Here is a 12,503-nt window from a genome sequence, read left to right on the forward strand (position 1 = left end):
CGGTACCACTTTACATTGAAATTTATGTAATTTTTACTTGACTTAATTGAGCTACTTAGCTTAAACAATTTCAACTTTGATACTGCACTTCTTCTTCCTTTTTTTAAATGAAGTTATAAATAAAAGAAAATTTTACAAAAATAAATAAAAGAAAAATATAAATTATAATCAAATAATACATTTTATATGAAAATTCATTGAATTAAATAAAAAAATAAGTCAACAATAAGTGATTGGTTCAATCGATTATGTTCGTTTTTATTGACGAAGAGATTTTTTATTCGAATTCTGTCGATAATCATTTGTTGGGTCATCTCGAATATAATTTATAATCATTTATTTTGGATCATCTCGAATATATGACTTACAATCATATATTTTAAATTATCATATACGATATATCTTATTTTGACTTAAAATTTTAAATAATTTATTTATCTTAAATTTTTTTTAAAAAATAAAAAATAAGTCCACTAACGATCAATCATAGGTATATTCAAAAAGGTCCAAAGACAGTAATTAAGAAAAGGGACAGCCCATCCAACGTATAAAAGCTATGGACAGAGACCGGCACTGGCAAAACTTAATACAACGGAGGATGATGAGTATAACGCTAAAACATTTTTTCATGATAGAGAACGCGTTATTAATTTTGCTTGAATTTTGTAGAAATATAAGTCCAATGGTAATTATGAATGTTAACATTCTTTATGGTTCTTGTTGAAATTATCTGCTCTGGATGGTGTTAATACATGTTTCCAGCTTTCGTTTTGAATGACACAAATATGGGGCTACGTCACTTCCAGCATCTCACATACGATTTGATGTTCTTCTAGCTTTTGCTTTTCCATGGGGCCCATCATTCACATGTTTTTCGGTCAAAATAATTGATTACTTTTCTTGGTTGGGTGGCACTACTCCCCCATAAAAATTCTACTTAGTAATTAGTAATTATAAACGTTTGATTTGATTGCACCTGATCGAACTGATGAAGAGTCCATTTTGGACAACTGTTAGCTACAGTGCGGGGCATTTTACCAATCGCACGGGAGCCTGACTGGCAAGAAGATCCAGGGGCGAGGAGCTTCAAAAGCTCAACTTCCTTTTCCCTTTTATCTCTAATTCCTTTTTTTATTTTTTAAAAAATGTTACTCAACATAAAAACTTATTTATTTATTTTTTTTACTATTTTGTACTCATAAATGATGCCTAATCAGATCTTCAAGATTTTAATTAACCAAATGCCCTAAACTTATTATTTTTATTGATTTTTTGTTAAATTAATTCAACTTTCATAATTATTTAAAATAAAATTTACAAATTTTGAATTTCAAAAATTTTAAAACATCTTTAAAAATTTCAATTCAATATAATATCTTTAAAATTTTACAAATTTTGAGTTTCTTTGCAAAAAAAATCAATACTAGACTATGTATTTGGGCCACGGCCATGCAACGCCACTAATCAAAGCGCCCTATATGAATTTACATGCAGAGGGCCCCACATGCTTGGAAACAATGGCCACGTCTTCCAACGGCTACGATCCCCCCGGTAGCCGTTAGAAAACACAAGTTTCTTCCCCCGCACGCTTCCAAATAGTAGTAAAATTAGTATTTTCACTCCTACAAAGAGACTCAAAAAGAAAGCAGAGAGAAAGTACGATCGGAGAAAAGCTCCTTCCATCTCACTCATCCTTCAGATTCTACTCCAAAGATTCCATAAAGAAAAAAAAAAAAAAAGAAGTCCGGTAAGATTTTACTTTCAGGATTCATCAGGTTTTAATTTAGTTTATAATCATTTTAAAGAACTTGTTTCTGGTTTAGTAATAAGCATTTAAGGATTGATCAGGTTCTGCAAAAAAAAAATTGAACGAGAAAACATAAATATGTCACTCCAGATCAGTTTAGAAAAGTAGGGATGGGAGGAGTAGTACCATCTCCAACTCCTTTCCCCACTCCCCGGCCTGAACGACGTCGTACGGACTCGAGAGGATCCGATTGGAGCTCTAACCGCCAAGATAGAGATAAAGATGTTAATGTTCAAGTGCTGCTTAAATGCAGGTATTTAAATTTTTTTTTTATTTCATTAAGTTTACTGATTTATTTATTATTGAATTATAATTTTTTTATTTAATTTAGTTCAGTCAGTATATTTTTTTGCTTGATTGATGATTCTGGTTTCAGGCCACTAAGCGAAGATGAGCAGAGGATGAATGTTCCCAAAGCGATTTCCTGTAATGAACATAAAAAGGAAGTTACTGTTTTGCAAAATGTAGCTAACAAGCAAGTAGACAGAGTTTTCACTTTTGACAAGGTGAAGCTCCAGCTCCACTGTTATGAAAATGGTACCATTTTCTTTTGCAAGATGATTAATTGGATTTGTTAAAGTTCACATTTTTATTTCATTTTATTTTTACAAGGTTTTTGGCCCCAAGGCACAACAAAGAATAAGATATGATCAAGCTATTGCCCCAATTGTTAATGAAGTACTTGATGGTTTCAACTGTACTGTCTTTGCCTATGGACAGACCGGCACTGGCAAAACTTATACAATGGAGGGTGGGATGAGAAACAAGGTAATAAAACTTTTAGCTTATCATTTTTTTTATTTGAAAATTTATATTTGATGCACAGTTTTCTGTTTAAGAATTTATAATTTTGTACTATATGCTAATTTTGATGAATAGCAAATTGTGATTAGTTGACAGTTAGTTGACAGTTTATAGAATTATGTACTGGAAATTTGTCAAAATACAACTCTTTGATGAATATTAAGTAAAGGAATATGTTTTAAATACAGGGTGGGGACTTGCCTGCTGAGGCTGGTGTCATTCCTAGAGCAGTGAGACAAATATTTGATACCTTAGGGGCCCAAAATGATGATTATAACATGAAAGTTACATTTTTGGAGCTGTACAATGAGGAAATAACAGATTTGCTGGCTCCCGAAGAGAGTTCAAGGTATGCTGAAGATAGGCGAAGAAAACCAATTTCCTTGATGGAAGATGGAAAGGGTTGTGTTGTTGTAAGAGGTCTAAAAGAAGAAGCTGTATACAGTGCTAATGAAATCTATACTCTCATGGAACGAGGAGCAGCAAAAAGGCGCACTGCTGATACCTTGTTAAACAAGCGCAGCAGGTTGGATTTCTTTATTTGTTTGATTGGTGTAAGAAGAACTACCTTTGGCTAAAGTCATCTTCTTTGCCTCACAGCCGTTCTCATTCTGTATTTTCTATCACTGTCCACATAAAAGAATCGGCTGTTGGGGATGAGGAGATGATAAAATGTGGCAAGCTTAATCTTGTTGATTTGGCAGGGTCTGAGAATATTTCTCGTTCTGGTGCACGAGAGGTAGGGAAATATATACATTCAGCATCTATTATTGGTAATCACTTCCTTTATGTTTCTTGTGTTGTTGGAAATTAAAATATTGCCACTGGAGTGAGCAATTGCTTGCTTGGTTATTACTATCTATTAAGCTGCCAAAATATTAAGAAGCCTAATGTCTTTGAATGGCTTTTATTCGGTGGGTGTGAAGTTTTGATGAAATCTTCATTGAATTGCAGGGTCGAGCAAAGGAAGCAGGAGAGATAAACAAGAGCTTACTTACACTTGGCCGTGTCATAAATGCACTTGTGGAGCATTCTGCTCATATACCATATAGGTTAGCTTCCATAAACTCTTTTTTTTTTTTGTTAGTGAGCTGCTTCTAAATTTCATTTACTAACTGTTTTGCCGTGGTTAACAACATTCCGTGCAGGGATAGCAAGCTGACAAGGCTCTTGAGAGATTCTTTGGGAGGGAAAACAAAGACCTGCATTATTGCCACAATATCTCCATCGGCTCATTCCTTGGAAGAAACATTGAGCACTCTAGATTACGCATGTCGTGCTAAGAACATCAAAAATAAACCAGAGGTTAGTTTGAATGCATCTTTTGATCTATCTATCTGTTTATTTATATTTTCTAATGAACAGGCTTATAATTTCAGGCAAACCAGAAAATGTCCAAGGCTGTGTTGCTTAAGGATTTGTACTTGGAAATTGAGAGAATGAAAGAAGGTTTGATAAGCACTTGCAATCTCAGTCCTTCAATGAGACAGAATTAGATGTTTAGAGTCTTATTCATGAGAAAACAATTGATCCAAATGTTCGAGCAGTTAGGGACAAAAATGGTGTTTACATTCCCAATGAAAGATTTGCCCAAGAGGAAGCTGAAAAGAAGGTAAACTTTCCATGTTACTCTCTAATGCACCTTTTATTGTAGGCCAACTTAGATAGAGATTGAGAGATGGTTCAGTTATGATTGTGGCGCACTCTAAACAAGGGCATTTTCTTCAATTTAAGAAAACTTGAAGAGTCAAAGATTGAGGTTCATTCTTTCAGGCAATTTGAATTTTACTTATATTACCTTTCATGCAAGAATGGAGAAGATAGAGCAGCTGGAGAATGATCTTAACCTCAGTGAGAAGGTATAATTCTCACACGTTGTGCGTTCACTTTTTTCTTGCCATATCATATTTATTTCTTCTTCTTCCTCCTCTTCTTCTTCATGTAGCAAGCTGATAAGTATCGTGAGCTGTATCTCACTGAGCAAGAGCAAAGGTTGGACTTAGAATGTGACCTCAAGGATTGCAAGGTAAACATGGACTAGAAATATCCATATTTGCTCTCTCAATTCTGAACAGTTCCCTGCTCACAAATTGATTTTTGTTCTCCAGATAAATCTTGAAAAGAATAGGAAAGAATTCCTTGATCTTCAAGAGAACCACACAGTAGCCATCTTGACACTGAAAGAAAAGGAATTCATCATCTCCAAACTGCTGTGCTCGGGTACCAGAGTCAATGCTGGAAATTTTCATTGTCTATCTTTTTGCTTATTAGTAACAATATTGTTTATGAACAGAAAATTCTTTGATCGAGAAGGCAAAGGAGTTAAGTACTGATTTGCAACATGCATCAGAGGACATAAATTCACTGTTTGCAAAACTAGGTAGAATACCTTATGTGCTCTTATTCTGTGTTTACACTAAGTTTATCTTAATGATTTGCATTGGAAACTATTTCATTTTTGAAGTTCAGTGGTGCTTGTTAAAAACAGTTGCCAACCACCTTCTAATAAAAAGGACCTTGTTGCTTCCGAACAAATATTATAAGGAGATGTGTTGCATTTGTCAGACACTAATGCATACTGTGTTTCATAGTTCACCTGTGCAGATGTCCCAATGGTGTGGGCGCTCCATGAGTGCTGCATAACGGAGTGAAATGCCCCTTTACATGAAAGGTTGTGATGGATCAAATTGTAGCAACTTGAGTAAAGATATCTCCCATGAAATGAGACCTGAAACAACAATAATTGCATATGAGTATTTAAGAATGCAAAACATATATATAAAAAACTAAAGGTATGTTCATGTACCCATGTACCACCATTTCAGAGATCTTAAATATAAATATTTTATTCTGTACAGATGATAAGGACAAGATGGAAGCAGAAAACTGAAGCATTGTTTTAATGTTTGGTTCTCAGCTTGATAAGCATCTAAAGGATTAGCACAAGACCATCCTGGGCTCCATTTCTCAACAGCATCAACAACTTAGATGCATGGAAGAGCATGCTCATTCATTTCTTGCCAGTAAATGCGATGTAAGAGTGGAAAAATGTTGCCTTCTTACTCTATGAATGTGGCTATTTTAATGCTGATTCATGATTATGCATTATTGGCAGGCAACCAAAGCTTTGGAATCTAGGATTAAGAATATGACAGAGATATATGCTTCAGGAATGGCAACAATGAAGGAACTTGCCAACACCATGCAAAGGAAAGCTTACTCCAACCTGGAGCAAATGAATTCTTCATTTCATTTCAAACAGCAGCTATTGAGGAGGTATTCTATTCAAGGAAGATAATTACTTTTCTTCGAGTCCCTTATGAAAATGAAATTACTTCTAGTCCCTTATGAAAATGAAAGCATGTGACTTGGATTTGCTAAATGGTGTGTTAATTTTGTCTTTGTAGTTCCTTGTCACTGCAGTGCTTGAGGCCAATGAGGTTATGGAGGATCTCCAGAATTCTCTTAATGAACAAAAGGAACTATTGATTTTCTCTGCTCGACAACAAGAAGAGGTGGATGTATTTTTGGTTTCCCTTTTATCCATACTATTCACTCTCTTGAGTAAGTATTTCTCATCTTTTGGATACTGTCAGGGATTATACCGCAACTTGATTTCAGCACAAAAATTATCCAAGGCAACAGTTGATTTTCTGACTGACATCAATAATCAAGCTTCGAAATTTATTGCAACCCTTGAAGAAACACAAAACGAGAAATCTGAGCAATTAACAAATTTTGAAGAGAGATTTAAGGCAAGTTGATATTTTACATGGGTGATTTATATTGGGAAGAAATTAAGGCTAATAACGAACTTTAACTGCTGTGAAACAGGAAGAAGCCACTAGGGAGGAAAAGCAGGGCTATGGAAAAGATTGCATCAATATTAGCAACTTTGACATCTAATAAAAATGCCATGGTTGGTAATCTGCCAATTTCTTACCCTGCAAAGCTCAAATATATTTTAAGAATTTTATGCTTATAGAAATTATTTATTAGGTCTCAGAGGTATTGAGAAACATGAAGGACTCGGATCTTCAAGATAATAAGATATTGCAGATGCAGATGTCCGTGCTGCGGCAGGTTTCAGCTGATGCTGGGAAGGAAATGTGCAAGTATATAGAAAAGATGGAAAGCCATTTCATGGAAGACACCTTCTCAATGGCTGAATCTAGGCGTATAATGGAAGATGGCCTTCAAGAATGGTAAGCCTTCATTTGTTAAGAGATAATAAGTCATCCAATTTGGTAATTGAAACAAATTCCTGTTTCTGCAAATCAAGTGGCAAGGTGCAAGGAAGTAGCTCCCCCCTCCTCTCTATCCATTTTATTTGATTCCAAGCCTCTAGTAAACACCAAATCAATTTATAAACACACACTAATGGTGGTATTTAAATGATTTTATGATTTTAATCGTATCTTTTCATTTGATACAGCTCAAAAAGAGTGAATGATTCTAGGCAGCAGTCGGAAAATGCCAAGTCATACATAAATAACTTAATATAAGCAGTCTCGCAGATATCAAATCTACCGTTAAGTAGGTTTTTCTTGTTCCTGGGTTCTTAAAGTCCTTATTGTTTTGAACTTTAAAATGTCTATTCTGTGGTAAACCCTCTGCTTATTTCATTGACAGGGAAAATATCAAAAGAAATCACACGGTACATGAAGAATTTTTGCCCGCATTCTCCTCTATGGATGCAGAGTTTGGTGCTAGAACTGGAGCTATAATGGCAGCAATTAATGGTAATTTATTTGTGCAAGTTCTTCATTTTACAATTGCATATCTTTCTCATTCTAAGTGGGAAAATATTGCCCATTGGCAGATTCATTACTCGTGACCGTGAAAGTAAGAAGGAAATAGACTCCCTTACAAACTTGTGCTCAGACCAACTTAAAACAGTGCAAGAAAACCATGGTGACAGCATTTCAAATATCAGAAGAGAAGCTGAGAAACGCCTCATAAAAGACTACTTGGTAGGTTGGCTTGCTCAATTGTCGGTACAATAGTTCAGAGCATCAAGTTGACATTGTTATAGAATTTCTAAGTGTATAATTGGTGTTGCCTTGAACAGGTAGGTTGATACTGGTTCAGCACCAAAGAAGGGAGACATAGCTGTGCCTAGCTTAGCATCAATTGAAGAGATGAGGACATCGTCCTCCTTTGAAGATGTAAAGGAAGACGAAAATAACTCAGAAAACAGATCAAAATGGGGCAAGGATGAAAGCAAAATCCAGCAACAGATTGCATGTGTGGCATTCTCACCGAATAGAACTCCTTTCGCAGATGTCAATTGATTATGATTAGGATAATACGAATGTAGTAGCAATGCTCATCAGCTGATGAGTACAAAACCCTTGTTCTCAACCTATTATGGTTAGCAATTTTAGGACTGAATATGAAATATAGCATTAGGCTACGTCTTGATTTACTAGGTCTCGCTAGGGGTCGGTTTGATTTTTTTAATAATATATAATATAATAAATTTTTTAAATTCGATCTAAATTTAAATCAAATTGTACTGAATTTTATTTATGCTGTTCAATTCATCAATTTTTAAATTTTTTTTATTTCTTTTAATAAAATTTTTAAGTGATTTGATTCGATTTTTCATATTTTAATTCAAAATTTGATCCGAATTTATATATTTAATATTTAAATTTAATTTGAATCAAATAAAATAAAATTAATTTGAATTAAATTAAATATTATAATTTTGAATTAACTTTTTTTTTTATTTTTTTATTTATAATTAACGTCATGCCGTAGGACTGTTAGCATCATTTGTTCTTTAAATGTTGATGCTATGTTTTCATCATAGATGGTATAGAAATTTAAACTTTTATGCTATTTGACTAAGCCATCATGGCATCATCAAATTATTTCTTACATCATCTCTTACGTCATTTGTTTCCCCTTCATCAGTTACAACACTCTTGTCCGTGGGAACTTCCATCCTTATCATCAGAATTAGCTGGTTTTAGTCAGATGATAAAATCCAAGATATGGAACAAGGAAAAGTGGGAATTTGATAACTTCTGTAGCCATTTCAAAGTTTTAGAGCATGGTTGAATGAAAGATTAGCCAAGTCAAATCTGTTTTAGAGTATGTCCCTTACCCGCCTCAACTAATTAAAAAAAAAAAAGCAAATTTGACTTGTTTTAACACCCTGTAAAATAAGAACTGGCTATGGAAAATTGTCCATTCACACTGCACTGACTGAAGAATAATTACTCATTTTCGCCTACGCTTCATTAGAAAGTACCCAATTTAGTTCACCAGAAAACGGCATGTGCAAGCAAGAAGGTTGAAACTTGGAAAAGTTGACAGTTCCATTCGGCCTGTACAAGTAGTTTATCTACTACTAATCAACGACATTGAAAATTTCAAGCAATGGGAAAACATTTTAGGTTTTGACTAAGCAGCTTTCAAGCCTTAACTTTTTTGACATTAGCAGTTGGGGCTGGTGTTTCAGCCTTCTACGTTACATCAACAATATCCACACTGATCTCTATTCCCTACCAACCTTACTATATATCTCTATTTCTCAGCGCGTGTTGCATTAGATATTCCAGAACAAAAGGTACCCGAAGCTTCAGGGAGAGTCACTGTTATAGCCATTAGCTCGCCAGTCGCCATACGTGACGTTGTATCTAAAAAGACCAACGTGGGGAAGGAGACTGCCTTCTCCCAACAAAACATCCCTACTATACATTTCCTTATGTTTGACCAAATTGAGGGTATTTTTAATTATTACATTTCCTTATGTTTGACCAAATGGGTACTTCTGTCAATTAGAATAGTCAAATTAGCGGTCAAACTTCACGGCTTTGGAGTTGAGTTTCCTTCCTTACTTAAAGCTGAAGCAATAACCCATAGAAAAACAAGTATTGATATTCAGATTTGTAAGTTTTTCTTAGCTGTAATGAAGAGAGAAAATGGAGAGATTCAGGGTTTTGACATTGCCAAATGTCTAATGCTGCTATCTCAAGGCGTGGAAACCAAGCCAAAAGACCATTCAGTGAGCGAGGTTTTCGAGTGCAAAACTTGTCACCGTCGCTTCTCATCATTCCAAGCATTGGGAGGGCACCGAGCAAGCCATAAGAGACCCAGGTTGATGGGGGAGAAAGCAAATGAACACACACAATTCCTTAGTTTATCAACCAAGTCTAAGACCCATGAGTGCTCCATTTGCGGCCAAGAGTTTTCCATGGGTCAAGCTTTGGGTGGGCATATGAGGAGGCATAGAGCTGCCATGAACGAAGGCTTCTCGCCATTTCCGGTTGTTTCAACGGTGCCGCTGTTGAAGATATCAGATAGCAGTCGGATGGTTTTGTGCTTGGACTTGAATTTGACTCCATTGGAGAATGATTTGCAAGTTTTATTCGGGACCAAGGCTCCCAAGATTGATCTCTGCATTTGATATAGTGACCCTTGTAATTTCCATTTCATTAACATCATTTTTTCATTTGTTTTATGTATACAACATTTGAAATATTCATTCTTTTTTCTTATTATTTTTCTCTTCTCTTTATTGATTTGTACACTTGAATTTGGATTCATTAGGGGTTAATTTGTTGTAAAATAGAAATTTGTAATAATATTACATTCATTTTCTTTTTCATGATTGTAAATTCCATCATCTCTTAAGTGTATTAAATGTTTTGGTCCAAAATTTTTGTTTATGTTCTTATAAATTTTTTTTAAAATTACGTGTTAAAAACTTCTTTTGCCTATATTATTAGAGGTATTTTTTTCCCTTAGCCATGAGAAATGGTAAAATATAGTATAGTTGTTTGCATGATTAATCTTGGGAAAAAAAAAAAGAATTGAATTCTAAAAAGAAATTAACCATTACTATAATCTATTGTCAAAAATTATAAGTCACAATTATATATACTAGATATTCTATCCCTAAAAAAAAAATCATGTTTATTTTCTTGATTTTTACATAATTTATAGCTTAACACTTGAATTTTAATGTCTTTTTTAATGCATTTCTCCCAAAAAAAGAATTTTGTTTTCAAATAATCATTAAAGATAAAATACGTCATTAACCCAAAATCGAATGTTTTGAGTTTAACATGAAAATAAAAAAAAAATGATGAGAAGAAGATTTTTCATTTTTTTATTGGAAAAATATGAACTTGAATTCGATTAATTTTTTTTGAAAAAAATAATGAAGATTTTGCTTTACATACATACAATAATAAGAGAGTTTTGGTCTCAATATTTAATATGCCACAAATTCTTTAATTAGTTATTTAAATTATGAGCATGATGTACAAAATAATACATATAAGAATTAAATTCATTGTCTTCTAAAAAAAAAAAAAAGAATTAAATTCATCGTTACATTAAAGTGGCTTCATCTTTGCTCTATAATTATCTATATTATATCTATTCAAAATTGGCTGATGTACTGATGAAGTAAGGAAATAGGTCACATAAGCCCGAAAAAACATAGTAAAATCTGAAACTTCCCACCAGCCTGACCGTGGAGCTTTCTTCAAGCATTTCCTCATTGATTGCTGTAACAATTTTTGGGGTCCATAGATTCTGTCGGATACTCAAAGCCTGTCTTTTCATATAAAACAAAGGTTTATAAAATGTGAAGCAGACAAACGTGACAATTTTATATTATAAGAAATTAAATAAAAAAATAACTAACGTATGAATTAAGAAAGTTCGAATCCAACCAATTACGATTCCAGCTGCTTTGTTTAAATGCCCTTTTGGGGTCCATAGATTTTCTCTCACACAAATTAAATCATATATACGAAGTTTCAGTGATGGTTCACAGCGCCACTTGTGACATTGTTCTTTGCTTGGTGCTTACGTCCGTTTCCGTCTGCTAAAGAGCATTTAATTTTCATCTAATCTAGTCAAATAACCAGTCAAAGTTCATTGATGGAAGATCCTAGGTACAAAGTATAAATACAAGCTCCAAGGTTTCTCAGTTACCAATCCAAAACATTCTTGATCATCTAGCTTTGGGTTTAGAAACCCACAAAAATCTTCTTTCGTAGATATGAAGAGAGGGAGAGAAAATGAAGAGAGAGTGAGTTTTGAATCCATTGACATGACAAAATGTCTAATGTTGCTGTCCCAAGTCCTGGAAACCAAGCCAAAGTTAGAGCATCTGGTGGATGATGTTTTCGAGTGTAAAACTTGTCATCGCCGGTTTTCATCATTCCAAGCACTAGGAGGGCACAGGGCGAGCCATAAGAAACCCAGATTGATGGGGGATCAGAAATTAGGAAACGATTCCAAATTTCTAAGTTTAGCAACTCAACCTAAGGTGCATGAGTGCGCTATATGTGGTAAAGAGTTTGCCGTGGGGCAAGCTTTGGGAGGTCATATGAGGAAGCATAGAGCTTTAATCAATGAAAAATTCTCTCCTTTTCCTGTTGTTTCAAAGGTGCCAGTGTTAAGCAGATCGAATAGTAAAAGAATTTTGAACTCGGACTTGGACTTGAATTTGACTCCTTTGGAGAATGATTTGCAAGCGTTGCTTGGGAAAATGGCTCCCAAAGTTGATCTCCGCTTTTGAAGATCCTTAAATTTGTTTTTCCCCCTTAACGAAATGCTTTTTCGTTTATTTCATGCAAATGTAAATTACGATTGATCATTTATTTTCTGTAGTAATGATTCAAACTCTTAATAATATTAGATTGATTTTTCCCCCGTGATTCTACATTCAGTTAGACGAACTGATGTCAGGAATTTGATGATATGTTGGCGGCCATATTGTGCAGCTTCCTGTAAAGTATATGGAGGTTTCTGACTTTCTTCAAAGGATAACAAAAAAAATTATCAGAAGCTTCAGCAATGGTGTCACTGCATATATAGCCATCGGGCCATCGCTCACTACCTGCGTGGAGAGCCATCCGGT

The 12,503-nt window shown here is 34.4% G+C and overlaps 3 pseudogenes across 2 annotated transcripts; all 3 read left to right on the forward strand.

Moving 5' to 3' along the window:
• The first annotated feature begins 1,884 nt into the window (after window positions 1–1,884).
• LOC111294922 (kinesin-like protein KIN-5B) lies at window positions 1,885–8,171 on the forward strand (annotated as a pseudogene). Its single transcript, XR_016327851.1, has 23 exons — window positions 1,885–2,060; window positions 2,184–2,313; window positions 2,420–2,575; window positions 2,800–3,137; window positions 3,212–3,350; window positions 3,566–3,663; window positions 3,760–3,916; window positions 3,991–4,060; window positions 4,159–4,223; window positions 4,432–4,470; window positions 4,557–4,637; window positions 4,720–4,831; window positions 4,905–4,991; window positions 5,470–5,645; window positions 5,727–5,887; window positions 6,019–6,126; window positions 6,208–6,366; window positions 6,446–6,530; window positions 6,611–6,816; window positions 7,047–7,147; window positions 7,244–7,353; window positions 7,434–7,584; window positions 7,687–8,171. The product of XR_016327851.1 is annotated as a kinesin-like protein KIN-5B (transcript).
• Window positions 8,172–9,479: 1,308 nt separating this feature from the next.
• Window positions 9,480–10,235, forward strand: LOC149515181 (zinc finger protein ZAT11 pseudogene; annotated as a pseudogene).
• A 1,158-nt stretch (window positions 10,236–11,393) lies between these two features.
• Window positions 11,394–12,300, forward strand: LOC111294533 (zinc finger protein ZAT11 pseudogene; annotated as a pseudogene). Its single transcript, XR_016327852.1, has one exon. The product of XR_016327852.1 is annotated as a zinc finger protein ZAT11 pseudogene (transcript).
• The last annotated feature ends 203 nt before the right edge of the window (window positions 12,301–12,503 follow it).

The sequence above is a fragment of the Durio zibethinus genome, chromosome 14 (genome assembly GCF_047325235.1).
Source record: "Durio zibethinus cultivar Kanyao isolate XHJ-2024 chromosome 14, ASM4732523v1, whole genome shotgun sequence".
Taxonomy (NCBI): Eukaryota; Viridiplantae; Streptophyta; class Magnoliopsida; order Malvales; family Malvaceae; genus Durio; species Durio zibethinus.